General features: G+C 37.0%; 1 long non-coding RNA gene across 1 annotated transcript; it reads left to right on the top strand.

The window, feature by feature from the left end:
* Positions 1-9,127: 9,127 nt before the first annotated feature.
* LOC117595797 (uncharacterized) lies at positions 9,128-16,905 on the top strand. Its single transcript, XR_004576975.2, has 5 exons — positions 9,128-9,338; positions 9,513-9,852; positions 9,962-10,111; positions 10,704-10,807; positions 16,514-16,905. It is a non-coding gene; the product is annotated as an uncharacterized LOC117595797 (long non-coding RNA).
* Positions 16,906-19,890: the final 2,985 nt, after the last annotated feature.

Genomic DNA, 19,890 nt, shown 5'->3' with positions numbered 1-19,890 from the left:
TGTGAGAGTGTGGAGCCAGGAGTCAGAAAATCCGCGCTGAGTGCTCAGCTGGCTTGACAACACGAAACCGAAAGTAGCGCGAGCACTGCCCTGTGAGCACGCCTTTTTTTTTTTTTTTTTTTTTTTTTTTTTTTTTACTGTGAAGGAACGAACCAACTGCCGGCGCGCGCGGGGATGCTCGGTAATTTCCGAAACAGTAACAGCTTATCATGGCCTTCCTGTTTACTCGCGCCCTCTCACCTGTAATAATAATGGGCAGGACATGTGGACTGTGAACTGCATATCCTTACATGCTTTTGCACGTGCACAACAACAACTACTACTACTACTACTAATCATCATCATTATTATAATAATAATTATTATTATAATAACAACAACCAATTGCATTGGCCAGGTAAGATGTCCCATACAAGCAATCTGACTTTCCACAGACTAAATTATAACAAAGCAGTCGATTAGACAGGTTGTTCTTCTTTCAGCTGCTCTTGTTTTGGGTCCCAACAGTGGATCATTGGTCTGCATATTTGGTTTGGCACTTTTTTTTTTTAAATGTCGGATTCCTTGCTGATGCAGTCCTCCCCAAGTTTATCCGGGCTTGGGACCGGCACTGGGAATGCACTGTCATGTGCAACCCTGGTGGCTGGGGTCAGTTCCCAGGCAGGGAATCAAACACAGGCCATGGTGGTGAGAGCACCGTGGCCTAACCATTAGTCCTCCAAGGACCCCTAGTCAAAGGACAGGTACAGTAAAAAAAAGTTTTTTTAAAAAAAAATATTATAAAATAAAATGAAAATAAAGTATAATATGAGATATGTGTGTGTCTAGGTACACTATATTCCCAAAAGTTTTGTGGACACCTGACCATCACACTTGTGCTTTTTGAACATCCCATTCCAGACTTAATTCGGCTTAGTTCCACTCTTCTGGGAAGGCTTTCGAGCAGATTCCGGAGATTCTTGCTGTGGGGGTTTGTGCTCATTCAGCTGCAAGAGCATTAGTGATGTCAGGCACCGATGTCAGGCGAGGAAGCCTGGGGCACAGTCAGTGTTTCAGTTTATTCCAAAGGTGTTCAGTGGGGTTGAGGTCAGTGCTTTCTGCACAGGGGCATTGTCATGCTGGAACAGGCTTGGGCCTCTTAGTTTCCATAAAAATGGACAGAATGTGGTATGCCCAACAAAGATCCACTAAAAATAGAGAGGGAGATTAGTCAGAGAAGAACTAAAAATCAGACTACCTTCAGAATATTTTCTAAAACACTATTGTAACATTGACAGAGAACATATGAAAAACATCTACACTACAGTTAGCATTTTATCCCTGAAAACTCCCAGAAGACACTGGCTGGTGAACAATCACACTCCTCTCTCAAAAGTTTGTGGACACCTGACCACATGGATCTTCCCCAAACTGCTGCTCAAACGATGACTTTGTATGCTGTAGCATTACAATTTCCCTTCACTGGAACTAATGACCACATGTTCTAGCACAACAATGACTCCTTTGGACAAAGTGAGGTCCATAAAGACATGGTTTGCCAAGATTGAAGTGAAAGACTTCAAGTGGCCCTGACCTCAACTACACTGACCTCACTAATGTTCTTGTGGCTGAATAAGCAAATCTCCACATCTTAGTTAATCTTAGTGATCCTTAAAACGTAGTGAAACAGCACTAGTAGCAGTAAGGTATTGTATATAGTGTACACACATATAAAGTAATAATGTTGTGTCAGTGAATTGGTCCACTCATTCTTACGTATATCTATTTATATGGTAATAATATGAGACCTTTTTGGACCTAAGAACCATTTAGAGATCACGTTTTACCTGATTACTTAGTTTACTTGATACTATTTGATTAAAATATATTGATGTTACAAATATAACTGGTAAGCTGTAATTGTTTTGCTCAAGAAGAGAATGACTTATCTGGCAGCTTCCCTGCCTGAGACAGAGTTTAAAAGTTCATTACATCAACAGCTATTTCTAAATCAACAGTGAATCAAAGCTTTTTGTCTCTAGACAACACATTTGGTGGATTTCTGGACTGTAGCTGTAGTACAGTGCTTAGGAATGTAACATCAAACTCTCCTATTGTTTATCTCTGTTTACCCCGTATAGCCCATGGGAGGAGATGTGGCCTGTCCCTAAAACTACTTGAAGTCTGTTGTCTTGTTTGAGTTGACTAAACAACCAAAAAAAAAAAAGAAAAAAGAGAAAGAAGTTCTCTGGCAATACTTAGACTCATTAAAACACCTGTGACACAATTACATGCACTCAAAGAGCCATAAAATGGTAAGTTTAACCCATATAAGTCTAACTTCTCTGATGTAAGAGCCAGTGAGAGTAAAGTTCATGGACTGAAAGCCCTTATTGAGCTGTGAGCTGAAAGTGACCAAAAGGGCAGGAGAGTGCACATAGTGCACATAGTACACCTCATTCAGTCCCATTCAGAGCAACTGCTCTGTAATTCCACACCAATCTCTCAAAACCAGGCCAGAACAACGTAACTGAGACTCTGTCTGGAGTAAACTAGGCCTTCGCTGTGCATAACTACAGGCAGGTCACTGTTGTAAATAGGAATTTGTTCTTAATGTAAAAAAATAAATATAAAAAACCTGAATCCCTAACTGAATTTCAAGAAATAAGTACAATCTTAAAAATAAAGGTGCATTGTTTGGAGCAATGTCATAGATGCACCATTTTTTTATTCTGCAATATTCTTCTTCTTCTTCTTCTTCTTCTTATTGCTAAATGATGTGGTATAATAATATTAATAATAATAATAATAATAATAATAATAATAATACAGTGATTATCAATTTTGTTGACGTTATTACTCATTCCATCCTCAGTTTTACAAAAATTAACTAATTAATTTGTTGGGTTAACACAACTAATTTATTACAAGGTATGTTAAAGAAGCAAAGTAAATCTCAAATGAATTAACTGAAAATTTTGTAATATGAAAATTTAACAAAATAAGTCCTCAGACTAAGAATAGACCAAGTTAAAGATGTGTTTCAGGAGTTTTGTTACCATTCAGAGGTAGGAAGTTTTTATTCATCCCATCATTTATGGCTTTTTTTCCACCCAGCCTTTCATTTAGTGCAGCTGTGCTGGTGAATCGTGCCAAAATGACATATAATTCTCTATTGTCAGCGTAAAAGTGAAAGCCAACATTACATTTGCTGGATATACAATGGAGAGCACACAAAGACACTGTCTGAATCTCCACACAGGATCTCTAAGGCACTGACACTGACATCTTCTGCTAACTCTCAGATCTCTGATTTACTCTAAAGCTCAGTGCAAGGAATAAAAAGCTCCAACAAATATGTATGAAAATGCATAACTGCATGAGTATGGGAAAAAGACCTCACGTACAAAAGGTTTGAGGACACATTTCCTATACATATGTACGTGCATAACTGCATGAGTATGGGAAAAAGACCTTGCATACAAAAGGTTTGAGGACATATTTCCTATACGTATGAAAGTGCGTAACTGCATGAGTATGGGAAAAAGACCTTGCCTACAAAAGGTATGAGGATACATTTCCTAACAAACATGTGGCTTTGATTTATCTTTCTATATAACCATTTGTTTTGTACTTAATGTACTAATAAATTGTTTCCCAGCATAAGCATGGAGAAGGGTTTTATTGTGGTGTTAAATGATTATTCAGGTCATTAATCAGTATCTTTGTTTAGACTCATAATCAGGGATTCATTATGCTTTTTGTTATCCTGAAATACATTGGTTACTGGAATTATATCTTTCCCCACATTCCCATAGTCACTTTTGCTAACAACTCCTCGTCACTTTTGCTAACAACTAATACAGCAAAACAGTCTTGATGAGCTTTCAGATATCTCATTGTCCTCGATGACTGAATACACATATGCGAATCTGGTAATAAAACCAACAGCATGAGTCTTTTATGACAGATTTTCTCCCAGGCCTTTGTTCCCCAGACAACCATGTGTACAGAAAAGTGGGCTAAAGTACACCAAGAGCTGCTGAATCTGCTCTTTATTTTACATAATCAAATTTCACACGCTTATGCAAGATTACAGAAGTATATTTTACTGTGGACCTGTAACTGTTTACCGTAAACATGTTATTAGTCTACATCTTTTCTCCTCTAAAAGTCTTTTATTTATGAGAAAACAAGCTGAGACCGTTCTCTCCCCTGGGAGTTTGATAAATATTTGAGGAATTCAGAAACTGAACATGTGAAGGCCACCTACAGAGATCATGCTTACAAAGTGTTTTATTCCAATATACTGTATATTCCATTCAGTTGTTAAAATTTAGGCTGTGTGGATGTTTAAAATGGTTTATTTAAAAAAAAAGGACACTGTAAAAATAATAGCACATTTACATATCTTAAATGATCAAATATTTCTAATGAGATCATGATATATTGATATGATACAATGTTATTAAGACTATTTCTAGACATATTTACTAATTTTACTAAGAGTAGTTATTTCTGTTACTGTAGACAGTACAGAGAACTGCTGCTCACTGGATGTTTTTTTTTAGCACTATTTATGTGTAAAATTTAGAGGCTGTTGTGTGTGAAAATCCAAGGAGATGAGCAGTTTCTAAAATGTAAAAACCAGCCCATCTGTCTATTTGTGAAAGGTTGTTCTGTTTTGCATCCTTCCCCTTTCTGAGAAATGGTGAGACAGTGAGATTATCTTCAGTTCCTCCACGTATTTAAGAGCACTCCTACACACATTTCATCTCATGAAACAGGAACCTCCTTTACTTCATTGTCGTCTTTTGACTGTTACAGTCCTAAATCTCAGATACAGTAAAAAAACAAAACAAAACAAAACAAAAAAAACTTCTACATAAGATTTCTACATAATCCCATGTTTCCAAGTTCAGCTATCCAAGTGTAAAATGATGTTGGGGACATGGTATCTTTGTGTGAAAGCTGGAAAAGAGTCATTAATACCATGAAGGGATGAGGCCTAATGGGAAACCTTCAGTGGTGTAGCGAGGAACTAAATCCTAGGAAATCTGTACAATCTGTCCAACCATCAACCAATCTTGCCATATCAATAACATTAATTGGTGTAGAAAATACAATGTTTATGGCAGATTCACTGGAAAAAAAGATTTCTCACTATAGGAGATGGTTGCTAACAAAATGTGATTGAACAAACTAAGGGACACATTGATTTGATATATGGGGAAATTAAATATAAAGGAATCTTAATGATCATTTTGTTGACCTTTTGGGAACAATATTATAGTGTAATTACTGAGTACCACTGAGTAATTAATAAGTAATTACTGAGTAACACAATGATACTTGACATAATCAGCTGTGCTGTATGCGTGTTATGTTAGTGTTATTAGCTGAACAGCCGCAGCACTGATCTGTCAGCAGGTTTTTAAAAAAATGTTTTCCTATGTGACTTCTTATGAGTCATAAGGCACTAATCATTCTCTAGATGACAGCAAAAAGTCACATCCTGTGTCATGTTTTTACTACAGGCTCTTATGGTGTAAATATTCTTGAAATAAAGGAACAATGGTTAACCCAAAGAGGTAAGGGACACCGTCTGCATCCTTTAAGTGCCACAAGTTGACCTTATTTTATTAGGGTTAGTTATATTCTGACATACATTTTTGTATCCTATGCATTTAAAGACTCCCAGATCTGTCTAGATCTACAGTATGTTAGATAAAGAAAAAGTCTGAACTGTCACTTCAAGTAAGATCAGCCAAGTCATCTCAGCCAAAGGGGGTGGAGATGAATATAAACCTCTTATTTTCCTGTTATTATTTATTATGATTTAATTGTTCATCAATTATTATACACTTATCAAGGGTAATACAGTAATTACAGTAATGTTATGATATGCTGGAGGCTTTGATAGAAACCACCTTCTTTTTTTTTGTAATAAATTTGTGTGACTGGTGGAGATAATCTCCCCCGGACCCTGCAAACAATATCCACAGCACTGCTATAATTTGGAAGAGTAATGTAATTCAGTTCCTAATTCTGTTACAGTAACAAAGCCAGACTCAGAGCACAGAACCTACTCAACTGCCCTGCTTTCACTCAAAGTATGGCTGTTGATTAGTGGATTTCTTTTGAACTTTTTTTTTTTCTTAAGTAAAAATGTCTTTATAGGAATGTGAGAAATTAAATATTATAGACTTACATATGGCTGATGTGAAGACACTGGGCATTTTCGTTTAAGGGTAAGAAGTGAAATGACTTTTAAGATTTCCTGAAGCTCCACGTGGACCGCTGGTATAAAACTGAGTTATCACTGACCTCTGCTGGTCAAAAACAAAACAAAACAAAACAAACAAAAACAAGCAAATTTCATGGAATTTATTATCTGAAGTAAGTGTCCTACATGCTGGAGATCTGTCTATGATGCTGCTGTCTCAAGTCAAGTCAAGTCAAGTCAAGTGGCTTTATTGTCATTTCAACCATATACAGCTAGTTAGTACACAGTGAAATGAAACAACGTTCCTCCAGGACCATGGTGTTACATAAAAGAACACAGAACTACAAGAGCCTACACATTTTTACATAATATACACGTGCAAACGTGTAAACAGCACAAGACAGTACAATAACTACCAAAACAGGACAATAGGCACAGTAAGATACAGTGCAGTGCCGACTAGTACACAGTTCTAGTAAGAAAGTGAATCATATATGACAGTAGTGCAAAAGAATAACAGTATAATAAGTTGCTATAAATGTAAACATAACATACTATGACATAGTATTCTTGTATTAGCAATTATATGTATAAGAGGTGAGGGATTATAAATATGAAATGTAATTTTAAATGCTAAACAGTCATGATGCACAATGTAAATTTAGGTGAACATGACAATTAGCCTAGGATAAAAAAAACCTGGCATAAACCACACCTGTAGTTGAAACCGTTCTCTCGGTTTATGTGGAACATGATTGTTCTGGCACAAGAAACATCAGCTGTTTAGGAAGGGGCACAGGCGTGTTCAGAGCTGGCATGGCTGGGGCTAAAAGGAAAAGATACAAAAACAGAAGAACAAAAAGATCAGTACTACAGTAATTGAGACAAATGTTTGAATAGATGGGCAGAATTATAGTGTATGTACCATCAACTTTTTAGTGACAGCAGGTGGTATGGAGAGGGCAGCAGATGGTACTGCAAGTTACAAAATCTTGTCAGGCATTTGTGTTAAAGAAAGGTTCACAATACCCTACTCTTACTTCACCCGCTTATCATAGTAGTATAAACGAAAAGGATACATTATGCCTGCTCAAGGAATGTCACAATCATTTCAAACTGAAGCAGGGGATATGAGAAAGCAAAATGCAAGTACACACATTTCATCATTTGTTAGTAGACAGACATATTTAAAACTTACCAATAAAAAAAATTAGTACTTACCCTGATTGTAGCTGGTATCAGTTCATCATGGTCAGGAATCAATTCATAGCCCCTTAGACAGTTAGTATATTGCCAACGGCACACACATTTGTTAGTGAAGCATAGCCAGAACATGGCCAAAACACTGACAAAAGAAAGGATTTTTGTTCAGACTTGGAGAGCATTTCATCTCACAATTCAATAGAACTGTGCTAATGAGCCTAATGTTTAAAAACCTTTTCCTGTTTCCTGTTTCCCTGAGTTCCCTGGGATAGGCTCCAGGCTCCACTGTGACTCTGTGTAGGATATGCGGTACGGAAAATGGAGGGATGACTGGATGGATTGGTCATTCTGTATACACTGCATTTATTATATCTATATAATAAAACAAGCACAAGCAGCCATTGAGGGACCGAGAACCCTGGGGCAGTGAGGAAGCAAGGCTACCTGCTGCTCCACTGTTTCACCCTGATCAGCATTTAACACAGTGGAAATGGAAATCAGCACTCGCCTGTTATTGGTAACAACATAACAATGTAATATTGGCCTTGGGGAAAAAGAACACTCAACTTCAGAGCTCTGAGAAAGCAAAGAAAACAAAAACCAAAAGAAACAATTTACATAATTTGAATATTGTTTCTGTGTCTGTGTATACATCTGAACGAGATCTTTGAGACTGGCACACTCCATACTGGTGTCATACTGCTAATGAATTCACAAGTCTTTAGGGGGATTGTCTTGCTTATAAACCCTTAAGATTGAGTGTCAGTGCCAGGAAGGGAATTACAGTGCTTTATTTCCCACAAGTGGCATCCAGATGATGGATTATTGCCCCAAAATCACACCTCATTTTGATCCATTCAAATAAATCATAGTCACAAGAGGACATCTAAGGCCTTGTGCCCAATGTTTCAAGGGTAGGCTGTGGATCCACTGTGACCCTGTTCAGTATAAAGAGTTACTAAAGATGAGTGAATGAATAACAAATTTAATACTGGCCTCAAATTGTGTTTGTATGCAAGTAGCAATAGGATATTTCTTCCAGGAAGGGTGAAATTCCAAAATCTTGTAGATTTAAGTAATAATAGTTCATAATTTTACCCTAAGAGTCAATGTGCCATGTAAAATTCAGTCCTTGATAGATGTACTGTCTTTAAACAGGCTTAGGATGCTGTCTCCTCTGACAAGCCATACTATGTTGCAGGTGGGGGTGTGGTTTAGGGAGGGGCTACACTGGGAGCTAGAGGGTTGTTGAATAATGTGGCACTCCTGAGACCTTTTGTCCCACGTATCACATTTCATGTTTGTGCATTTACTTTTTCTTTCACTATTGCCTCTCTTAGTGAGCTGAACATGTGCGTGGCTGTGTGAGCAAGCTGGAAATCTACATGGTTATTTGTTTTGCAAAATCAGTTTCTGCATTTTATCATTGTCTGACTAACATATGCTGGGCACATAGACAAACAAATAATCTCCCATGAGTTCTTATCCTGGGTATGGGGTGGTCTCTGAGTATACCACAGTATACTGGAGCTGAAAGTAAATAATGAATATGTGCATAAGTGCAGACTTTTAGCTTTAATTTGAGATCACTCCAAATCAGGTGAACAGTGTAGGAACTACAGCACTTTCAATATGTGGTCCTTCCTTTTTAAGGGTCCAAAAGTAATTGAACAAATTAACATAATCATGAATTAAATTGTCGTTTTTATTACTTGTGTGCAAATCCTTTGCAGTTGATGTCTGCCTGATGTCTGGAAACCACAGACATCACCAGACGCTGAGTTCCTTCCCTGTTGATGCTCTGCCAGGCTTTTACCGCAGCTCTCTTCAGATCTACCACTAGGAACTAGACAGGAATGTGGTGCAATAAGTCCATGGGGCTGGTTGGATAGAACATGTACAGAAGCCATTACCTTTATATGCTTTGATGGTGAGTAACATTTCGTTCATGGTGCCATTTTATTTGAAGAAAAAAAGTACAACATTCTTGCTCAATCTTCACCTTTTCTCCTCCTGAGACCTGTTTACCTTTCTCGTCCAAAATACAATGAATTCAAATGGAATGTTCTCAAAGTGATAATTGCATATTTTTCTTTTATCACAGACAGAAAGAATGGTAATGACAGGTACACATTTCACATTTCTAATCTGCCGACGTGGCATAATGCTCAGCGCTACTGCAGAGAGAAACACACAGACCTGGCCAGCTCAAGAGACGAAACTGAAAACTCAATTATAACGGGAATGACCACTAACTTAGGCAACCGGGTTTGGCCTCTTCAGGGACTCCTGGAAGTGGTCAGACAACACGACCTTGTCCTCCATTACGTGGATGCCTGGAAAACCTGATAATAACCTGAAGATTGAAAACTGTGCTCACTTGAATAATAATCAAGCCATTGATGCTCTATGCTCAGACATAAAGCCTTTCTTCTGTTATGCAAGTGAGTTTGTGAGTTACAGTTGTATTCAAAGTAGATTTAAGTTTAAAGAATGTACATTTAATTTGGTATGTGTGTGTCTGTATATGCTTATGATTTTTTTTTTATCTAGTAATCAGGAAAAACTGAATCATAAGACTGAAGGTCCTGTCTGATCAGTATGCAAACAATTCTGTAGTAAAGACAGCCATCTTGGAGAAGGTGTGTCATATCTTCTTTAATATATGACGTACAATCCCATCTTCATTAACGCCATCATAACGTGAGTCTTCATTAAGTTGTTACAATTACAGACAGGTGACAAATTAAAGGAAAAATGTTATTCTGACTGATCACTTTTGTCCTATGATGAAACATTTCTATCCTGATGGAAGTGGTCTCTTCCAGAATGACAATGCCCCCATCCACAGGGCATTAGGGGTCACTGAATGGTTTAATTAATATGAAAATTATCTGAATCATATGGTATGGCCTTTAAGTCACCAGATCACAATCAAGGTGAAAACCTATGGAAGATTTTATACTGACATGTTAGCAGTCTTCACCACCATAACAGAAATATCACAGGAAGATCTTTTAGAAGAATAGTGTTCCTTCGCTCCAGAAGAGTTTCAGAGACTTATAGACTATATGCCAAAGCTGTTCTGGTGGCTTGTGGTGGCACTTAAGACACTTTCTGTCAGTTCTTCCTTTAATTTGTCCTCTGTCTGTAGGCTGTATTGTAAATATACTTTGCCTGCTGTATTGAGTTTCTGTGTTATTTTATAAGTCTGAATGAAGATTAGTATTTTTATTCCATATTAGGTAAAAGTAAAACCTAAATGTCAATATGAAAAACCTATTTTGTTTGTTAGATCAAGCAGAAAATGAAGGATCATGAGATAGAAGGGAATACCATGGTGAAATGGAGAGAGCATCCAGGTGGAGTGGTGTTTTACAAGGAGAAAGCAAATAATCTGTAAGTCTTAAACCACATCTCTTTTAGCGCTTTTTGTACAAGTAATGAATTTACAAACATTGTAAAGACATTACATGGTATAAAGATGTAGGGATGTACTGTACTATTAAAGAACATTTTAACAAAGCATTAAATCAGTCAGCTACCACATGCTTGTGTCCACTGTTAGCCACTTGTGTCAGACATGAGGTGGGCACGGACGGTGTCTTCGAGCCATAGTCAGATCCTTCTGTGTTTTTTGTAGTCTTCATGATTTGCTGTGAGACGTGTTTAGTTTTGCTGTAGGTCAAATTCTTCTACTTTGTGGTCTTTTTTCTGATGTGATCTGATAGGAGAGACATAGAAGTGGTGATCTGGCTACTACGTCTTCTAACTCTTATAATTCTGTCACATCATTATAACATGACATCACCTTAACATAGTACCTATAGTGCAAAGACGGGACAAGAAACAGCAGCATACTTTAAAGCTGTTAAGTGGACCAGTGAGCCAAGATCACTATTAAAGAAGTTGGATAATTAAAAAATTACATTGTACTGTGCAAGATTAGTTATCAAACTTTGTGCTTTTCAGTGCTATTAATGGTGAATTATTATTTATTATAGCCAACAGCCTATAGCCACTTTTTAAATGAATGAATCATAAACTAAACAATTCTGGTCTGTTTTATAAACCTATCTGAAAGCACATTGAGGCCAAAAATGTTTTTTTTTTTTTTTTTTGACTACAAACAGCTGAGCTCTATGTGAATGCTCTAAGCCACACACACACACACACACACACACACACATATATAGTTTTTAAAGCAATAATAATACATAAAAATGAGTATTTGAGTATAAAATGAGTTTTTGTAGACAAACTTCAATCCAGTAAAAAAAATTGTTCACATCACAAAAGATATAGAAGAATAGAACATAGACATACTATAGCGCTCCTAAATTTCCATTAGAGACTGTTTCTGCATCCCCGTATAGAGTTGGGGCTTAACTTTGTTTATCATTTGTGAAAGGAAGAGCTTTCTGCGCTGAACAGGTGCTTCTGGTGGTCATTCATCTTTGGTTTCCCTGCCTACATGTGTTATCAACAACTGCAGGAAAAGGATATGTTATGGGCAATGGCAAACGTTGGCCAAGCAATTGGTTTTAACAAGCTGGAGGGTGTGATTGATTTCTCTATGTTTTTCTTCTAATTTTTACTTTCAATAATTTATAGCAACATGAAACATGGCCTTCTGTTCTAAAAAAAATGGATAAAGTTACAACCAACCTTGTGATTGTCAACACTGGTTTAGAAATATACCATATATTAATAAACCAGTAACCACATTTTAGTACATAAATTAAGGTAATCAAATACACTATAAACTATAATGGAAAACACACTAAGACACAGTTATTACTTCATGCCAGTTATAACCACTAGGTGGCATTCAATTACAAGGAATCAATTAATCTTAGTGCGCGTGCATGTGCACACACAAACATGGTATGTGCAAAAAAAACACCCATATTGATGTAAAAGGAAAAATGGCAATATACTTCACAAGTGGTATTATGTTATTCTTGCTAATTATGATCATGTATTCTACTCCTGCAGAGATACAAAATATTAACTCAGTATTAAACTTCAAACAGGTAGGACAGTACAATTACTTAGATGAACATAAATAATTTAACACAATAAAGTACTTACATATTTTCTCACATAGACAGATATAAACAAAGTTTTCTTCTAAACAGTATAAACAAGATGCATGGCCTGTATCGTGCTCATGCTGGGGTTCAATGCATCATGCACCCAACGAATGTTGGGAAGATGCAGCAAGCACTCTCTCACTCCTTTTGCTTGTAGTATTGCTTTAATTTTATCAATAGATGGCCATACCACCCACTACTACCCCATCTCTGTGGAGGACAAAAGGACTTTGTTGGCAATGAGGTTACATTTTGGACTATTAAAGCCACTCCTTAGAAAGAAAAGGAAGAGAGAAAAAGAAAAGCAGAAAAAAAGACTAGAAATGTTAGAGAAAATAGAAAAACTCAGCTAAGTCATAAACGCAGCAGATTTAAATAAAGCAAACAGTATGTAGGTCTTTGGAATATTTAAACCTCACATAAGATATCAGTATAATCAGAAATCAATCCATCCTGGTGTCCTTCATTTTAGCTAGGAGAAGAAGCAACATCATTCATGACTTCTTGAATAGACATACCCACTATACATTTTTTAAAAGCAGTTTTAACAAACCTGCTGGCATTGTCATAATAATTGCAATTATATTTAATAATATTCATGGTTGGTTTCCTATTTATCATTCAATGCACTTTCATTTCAGTCTTGTCTGTCGAGTTTTCCATAATACATTCATCAGAATCACAGCGAGCTTCATCCACACACATGCTGAGACACGGCAGAATGAATGAAAGGCTGACAGAAATGATTTTATTAAAAAAAATAAATTAAAAAAAAAAGACAGGAGAAATGTTCCTAAAACGAACAAGATAACACAATGAAAATAATATCTGTGTTTTATTGTAATATACAATAAAACTCAAAGAATAACTGCCATCAATTTATATATTAAAAAAAAAACCTTGTGAAACAAACTTAATGCTCTTGTAACAGACATCAACTTCGAGGATGTTGGGTAAGGTGTATAAAAAAAACAGGCCAGGATCAAACACAACAATATCCAATACATCAAAAGAGAAAATGCAAAGAAGTAGAAAGATTCAACAGAATATAACTGCTCAGAACTTGAACTAAGTAAAGGTGGTGGCAAGACTTTGCAGTGTGTGCATGATTGCATGTGCTTCATATAGTCTGTAAACAGGAAGTGATGAGGTAATGGTGGAAGTATCGTCATATTCAAGGAAGGCACAGAAGGCACAGAGTAATGTTGTTGGCAGTTGTGACAGAGCTCTTCTTCTGCTTCATTTTGTTCTTACAGTATGTGTTTAATATTCTATAAGACATGCTGTAGACTTATTGGTAAATTCATTCATGCTTTTATCTTATGTTTTTTGTGGCTAGATTGACTCAGTTCCAAAGGTATTTAAACCAAGTTCAAAAGAAATGCACTTCGACATACTTCAAACTGCTCCGAAGTCCCAGTGTTCTGTAAAGAGCATGCAGGAGTTTATTTAAATGCCAGTAAAGCAGTCAAACTAAAGCGCAAGTGAGGGCATTTCTATATATACAGCATATATGTAATTTGGCCTGACTTTGGCAGATTTGTACGTGATCTAAGTGTCGATCTCCTATTAATGCACTTCCCTCATTTTCAGAAATGATAACAATTTACATGAAGTTTTGACATTCTTTGACTGTAGCTATTTTAGAGATATTAGATAACGCCAGAAAGATCGTTACGAGAGTGAGTGTGTGAGGATGTACTCTGTTCACTATACACAAATGTCAATATGTTTATGAAAATTATGAATTCAATTCAACACATTACACATTAAAGCTAGACAATGGAGACAATGTTTTCTCTTTGTGGGTAATTTTTACAAGCGTTAAAGCTGTATTCAATTTTGCACAGTGGATGTAACAATTCCTGAGATAAAGTGTGAGTCTTCCTCCATAAAAGACAAATCTTTTAAAAGATTTTGACTTTTGCAAAATCTTGACTTTTGCACACCAAGCGATCATTAATTCTCCGAAAGAAAACTCTCTTTATTTGCCAATTATTTGGAAATTATGGTCATTATTTAAACTATATTGATTCTAGTGCCACTGTCACAAATGGAACATAATTGCTTTAGTCCAGTGGGCTGACCATTATGAAATTAAAATGCCTTTTGAATAGAGCCAACGGGATCCAAGATGCCATGCAACACTTAGAAGAAGGGATTTTCTCTGCTATTAATTCTCAATTTTTCCAGTAAGTCTCAACTGATATAACCTCATTTCTCATTGTGCTGCTTGTGGTTTCTGAAAGCTGTGAGGTTTTTGCTGCTAGCACTTTATGGGTCTGACAAAGCATTTAATTTGCTCTGTGTGCTCTTAGGAAGTCCTGCAATGAACTCAGAGCTTGCAGAGCCTTGAAAGGCAGAAGTAAAAACACCTCCCTGCACATACCAGAGTTTATCAAGTTCAATCTGTCCCTCGGCCTTCGCTCAAGGACACAAACAGGCCGTGAAAGCTGGATGCAGCTTTTACAGCTTCTTTCCAAGCATTGTACGAATTGGCACAAGCCAACTTTAATAAAAAATATGACAAGTTCAGGGTTAGGGTTAAGGTTAGTGGTTACTTCATTCATGAATAATGCAATTCCTGCTGGTTAGAAATGTTATGAAATGTGCATGAGGTTGGCATTACTGTGTTCCAACATGTAAGCTTAGATTGAAGAAAGTCCTGGAGAGTCTTGTGAACCAGAATGTATTATTGATGTTGACATGGTAGACCTGAGACGTGAGGTGCCTTTCTCCTCCATCTCCTGCACTGTCTGACAGCTGCGCTTTATATCTAACATTGCTGAATATTAATGGCATTCGAGCTGACTTCTTAATGCAGGAAATATCTCATCTGGACGTACAGTAGAGATGTCTTTTATTGTCTTTTATTTTGAATCATGACATTTTGCTTGTGTCGGATTTTAAAAATGGTACAACAGTTTGGACTTTTGTCACAACAGATTCGGACAATATCCCTCCTCATCAGCAAAGGTCACTATCTCCAGAGGTCTAGTTCTGTTGTTCCCCTCTTGTTCCCTTTTCAGTAGCACTTGCACTATTTCTAAGGGCACTATTGCCACTTTACTGCTGCTAAGGACTCTCTGTCCAGTCTCAATCTATCAAATATGATCATATTTCTCACACACTACATATACTAATACATCTAATTTACTGTAATTTTTTTTAATGCTACTTTGTCCTGCTGCTTCATCTGCTTATTATACTCTTCTATGTCTTTAGATGACTGCTCAGACACTACACATTGCACACAGCTACTATGTATTTCACTACCTTTTGCATTCTTGTTCACATACTATGACTGCAAAGAATAACAGTTATGACCTGCACTTTACCTACATACTGTATGTATTAGGCATACATACCAGTTTGTACATAACCCCCCCCCCCCTTTTATTCTCCTCCTTCCCCTTTATCTTTGTATGTATATATTCTGTGTTGCACAGCTCTAGCCTCCCAACAAGCATTTCAATGTACAACCATCCCTGACATTTTGTGCAAATGACAAACCTGAAATTTGAAACTTCCTGGTCAAGGGTTATAAAAGCACACAGTTAACACTGTTTCCAGCGAAGTCTTGCCACTATTTCCTAGTTGTGTAAGTACTGAGCCATGTTATTCTGTGTGCCTTACCTGTGTTTTTGACCTTTTGCGATTCTCTGTCTTGACAATTGACTGCTTTGGATTATCCCTGCCTGGTTTTGACATTTTGGATGATAACTGTGTATGACCTTATGCCTGTTTTGGTTTATGCTTTTTGGATTGTGTTTATGTGGTTGTGTGTACGTACTGTAATTGTGTTACATACATGCATATGTATACCCACACATACATACACACATACATACATACATACATCAAACATGATTTTTTGCACCTTCATTTCAGGATTGTCTGTTGAGTTCTTCCATAATAAATCCAGCAGAATCACAGTTAGCTTCATCCACACACACACTGAGACACAGTAGAAAGAATGAACTACTCTCAGCAATGATTTTTTTTGCAGCTTGTGGCATTACAGATTAGAAGAGGAGACATTTTGGGAGATGGGAGGAAATTGGAGAACCCAGAAGATTACTCATGTGGACACAGGAAGAAACCTGAAACACCACGTAGACAGTAACCCAACCTCAGGATTGAACCTGGGATTCTGGCGCTGTACCATCGGGGCACAATATTGATAAGCTAAAGCCGATTTAATCTCATAAGTCACAAATTAATGTTATCATATAGACAAAGTAATTGTATGTAACCTGTACAATTTGGCTTGTATGAAACTTGAATGTGGGTTACTGTAGGAATTACAGTAGCTTTTAGACTCATTCTGTATTGAATTAAACAAATTAAAACTAGCAGGTACATTTCATTTGTTAAACTGAAATGAATCCATTAGTACAATTAAACCTGCGCTTTCCTCTCTAGACAGGAGGCTGATATCTGGTTGACTTTGCACTATTAGTTAATCTAGCCAACTTGCAAGAATTTAGGTGCTGCCTTGCACAAATGCTATCTTTTTGTATAATTCACTCAATCCCAATAATTTAGCACTTTTACTAATTGACTGATGAGAGAAATAGGCTCAAACCACTTGTAATCACCAACACTTTTGAATAATCATCATGACATAGTCTGGGGTAACAAGTCCCTGCTCTTGCCTGAGGAAAGTTCATATACTCCAAGCTACTGATGTTTTTGCTTCCTCTCTCCTTTATATCTACATGTTAAAAATCCAACCCAATTCAGCAGCAGTAACTAGATACAGATTCAGATGAATACTTCCAACTTTCTGCTTGGGCGATCTGCACTTTATTCTTGGATTTTTTTGTTTCAGTCCATCACTCAGAAGTTTTGTTTCAGTCAATCACACAGAAGTTTTGTGGAAAAAGTTTTTACAAAGTTCTCACTCAGTGCCTCGATGCCATTTTAATAAGCTATTTCTAGTATTTTTTTTTTTTTAGCACACTGCTGACACTTAGTACTGAGTGTTGCTCATTTTTCTCGCTGTGTGCTGTTGTATATGCATACTGCGGCATATACACTCTTCCTTCCTGCATACTGCCTATTATTTGCTTTGTAATCAAATTCTTAATAATCCAGTCCAACTTTAAGATGTCCCTTGTGTCCTGTCTAAATTTCACCTTTAATGTACACATCACTGGTTCACCATCACTAATTAGAAAGGCAGTGCTAGGCTGTGGTCTCTGCTCCCGAGGCAGTTGAATTTTTAAAACAGCTAATTGGTCTCAGTGGTATTGCTAGTAAAATTTTGCTAACTGTATTTACTTAGAATATAAAAGCTACAGTCGTTTTCTCACCAGCCTCTGTTTTTTTCTCTCTTTTGAAGTTTTCCCTTGCGGAACAGCTTTAATTCTGAATGTTAGAAAGTGCTATGGAGACTCCTTCCAGAAATGCTAAATAAATGCCTCCTTTTTTAAAAATCTGTTTATGTGGGGCATCTACCATAACAAGTGTTAAATAAAACTTTTTGTTTTCTGAAACAAAAATTTAGAAGAAAATTTATGTTTTTGAATTCCGTAATATTTTTGAGAGAAAATTCATTTTTCATGGTATATTCATATTTTTGTAGCAAGAAGATTAACCCCATGAGCTCTGTCATCCCGTGTATTTTATGTACTAGTGATTTATGTCCAATAAGCTACTTCTGCCCACTAAGCCACTGACTACATTTACATTTATGGCACTTGGCAGATGCCCTTATCCAGAGCGACTTATATTTATCTCATTTATACAACTGAGCAGTCAAGGGTTAAGGGCCTTGCTCAAGGGCCCAGCAGTGGCACTACAGGGGTGGAGGCATCGTGAAATCAAGGCCACCATTTCTTTTGAACTGTGGTGATTCAGAAAATTAAAGAACCTGTTCAGAGTAATGTTTCAGCCACTAGTTCGGTGAAAAGAGCCTTCCTTATGGGTGTTGTTATCAGACTGGTGGTGCCAGTGGCCTCTTGCCCTCAACAGCAGCTGTTCATCCCACTGCAATTTCTCACTGTCAGAGTTTCTGCGCTGCTGAACTTCTCTCCTCTACTTCACTCTGAACTCTTTAACTGAGCAGGATTGGGATCTCATGAGCAGGAATGAACTGCATTGCCCTTTAAAATGCTCAGCAAGAGAATAATAGGGTTTGGTAATGGAGCTAAAGTGTTTTAACACACATGCTCAACAAAATGGTGTCTATTCCGAGTCCTGATTTAACAACATGCAAAGTCAAGATGGACTTTAATTGCTGTATCACAGTTGAGAGATTTTCTTCTACTCACAGTAGCCTTCCCTCTATTTTTTGATCACATCACAGAGCAGGTTAATGTAAAACTGATGGCGAGTGTAACCTGAAATCCAGGTATTATTACCAAAGCAACACAAACCACATTCAGTCTTGTGGACTGTAGAGCCACCTGCTGTTCCTGTTAATGTATTTCACTGGAGATAAGGGACGATTAGAGTCAGTGAAGCCCACTGCTTTATAAAGCTCTCTGAACACAGTTTAATTGCTCCCACATGCACAGTTAATGCCTAATTGCTTAGCACTGCTTAGCCTCCATCCTCTTCTGGATTAAGGATGGAGCTGCTATTTTCCTCCTCAGTCCACTCCTGTCTATGTATATATATATATATATATATATATATATACACACACACACCTAACCATGCAATGATTATGTTAGTGTTATCCAGACAAGTGCTTGGAGACTGTGAGACTGTTTATATCAGGACATGTGGTATGATCGCTAAGCAGAGAGAAATCTTATTTGATATCGAACCCCCCAATTTTTTTTCTTTAGTTAATATCTTACAATTAAACATGTTACACTTAAGATTTTCTTTTCAACCATTAACAATGGACATTCTAATCAAATATTAGCTTAAAATCCTTGTTTATGTCAGGTCAAATCCTTCCTCGAACTCAACTTCCCAGAACACACCATGGCATACAAACATGGCCGCTACAGACTACAATCCCCAGCACAACATTCAACAGTCACGTTCATCATCTCCCAAGTTCTAGTCACACACACCTGATTCCAATCACACTCACACCCTATATAAACAGACGGACATTCATTCAGTGTGAATTAACGTACAGTGTGCATAGCCTCACTGCAATGTCATTTGATATTTCCTACAAAATGTAAATAATTGTGTTTTTTGTGACAATTATCTGGTGTCATCCTGATGAGGATGGGTTCCCTTTTGAGTCTGGTTCCTCTCAAAGTTTCTTCCTCAAGTTGTCTCAGGGAGTTTTTCCTTGCCACCGTAACCTCTGGCATGCTCATTAGGAATAAATTCATAAGCTTAAAATTCATATCCGGAATTTATATATTTCTGTAATGCTTGTCCATTGATAAAAGTACTATACAGATAAAATTT

This window comes from Pangasianodon hypophthalmus, chromosome 22, assembly GCF_027358585.1.
Source record: "Pangasianodon hypophthalmus isolate fPanHyp1 chromosome 22, fPanHyp1.pri, whole genome shotgun sequence".
Taxonomy (NCBI): domain Eukaryota; kingdom Metazoa; phylum Chordata; class Actinopteri; order Siluriformes; family Pangasiidae; genus Pangasianodon; species Pangasianodon hypophthalmus.
The sequence above is the reverse complement of the archived record's forward strand: the minus strand, read 5'-3'. Positions and strand labels throughout refer to the sequence as shown.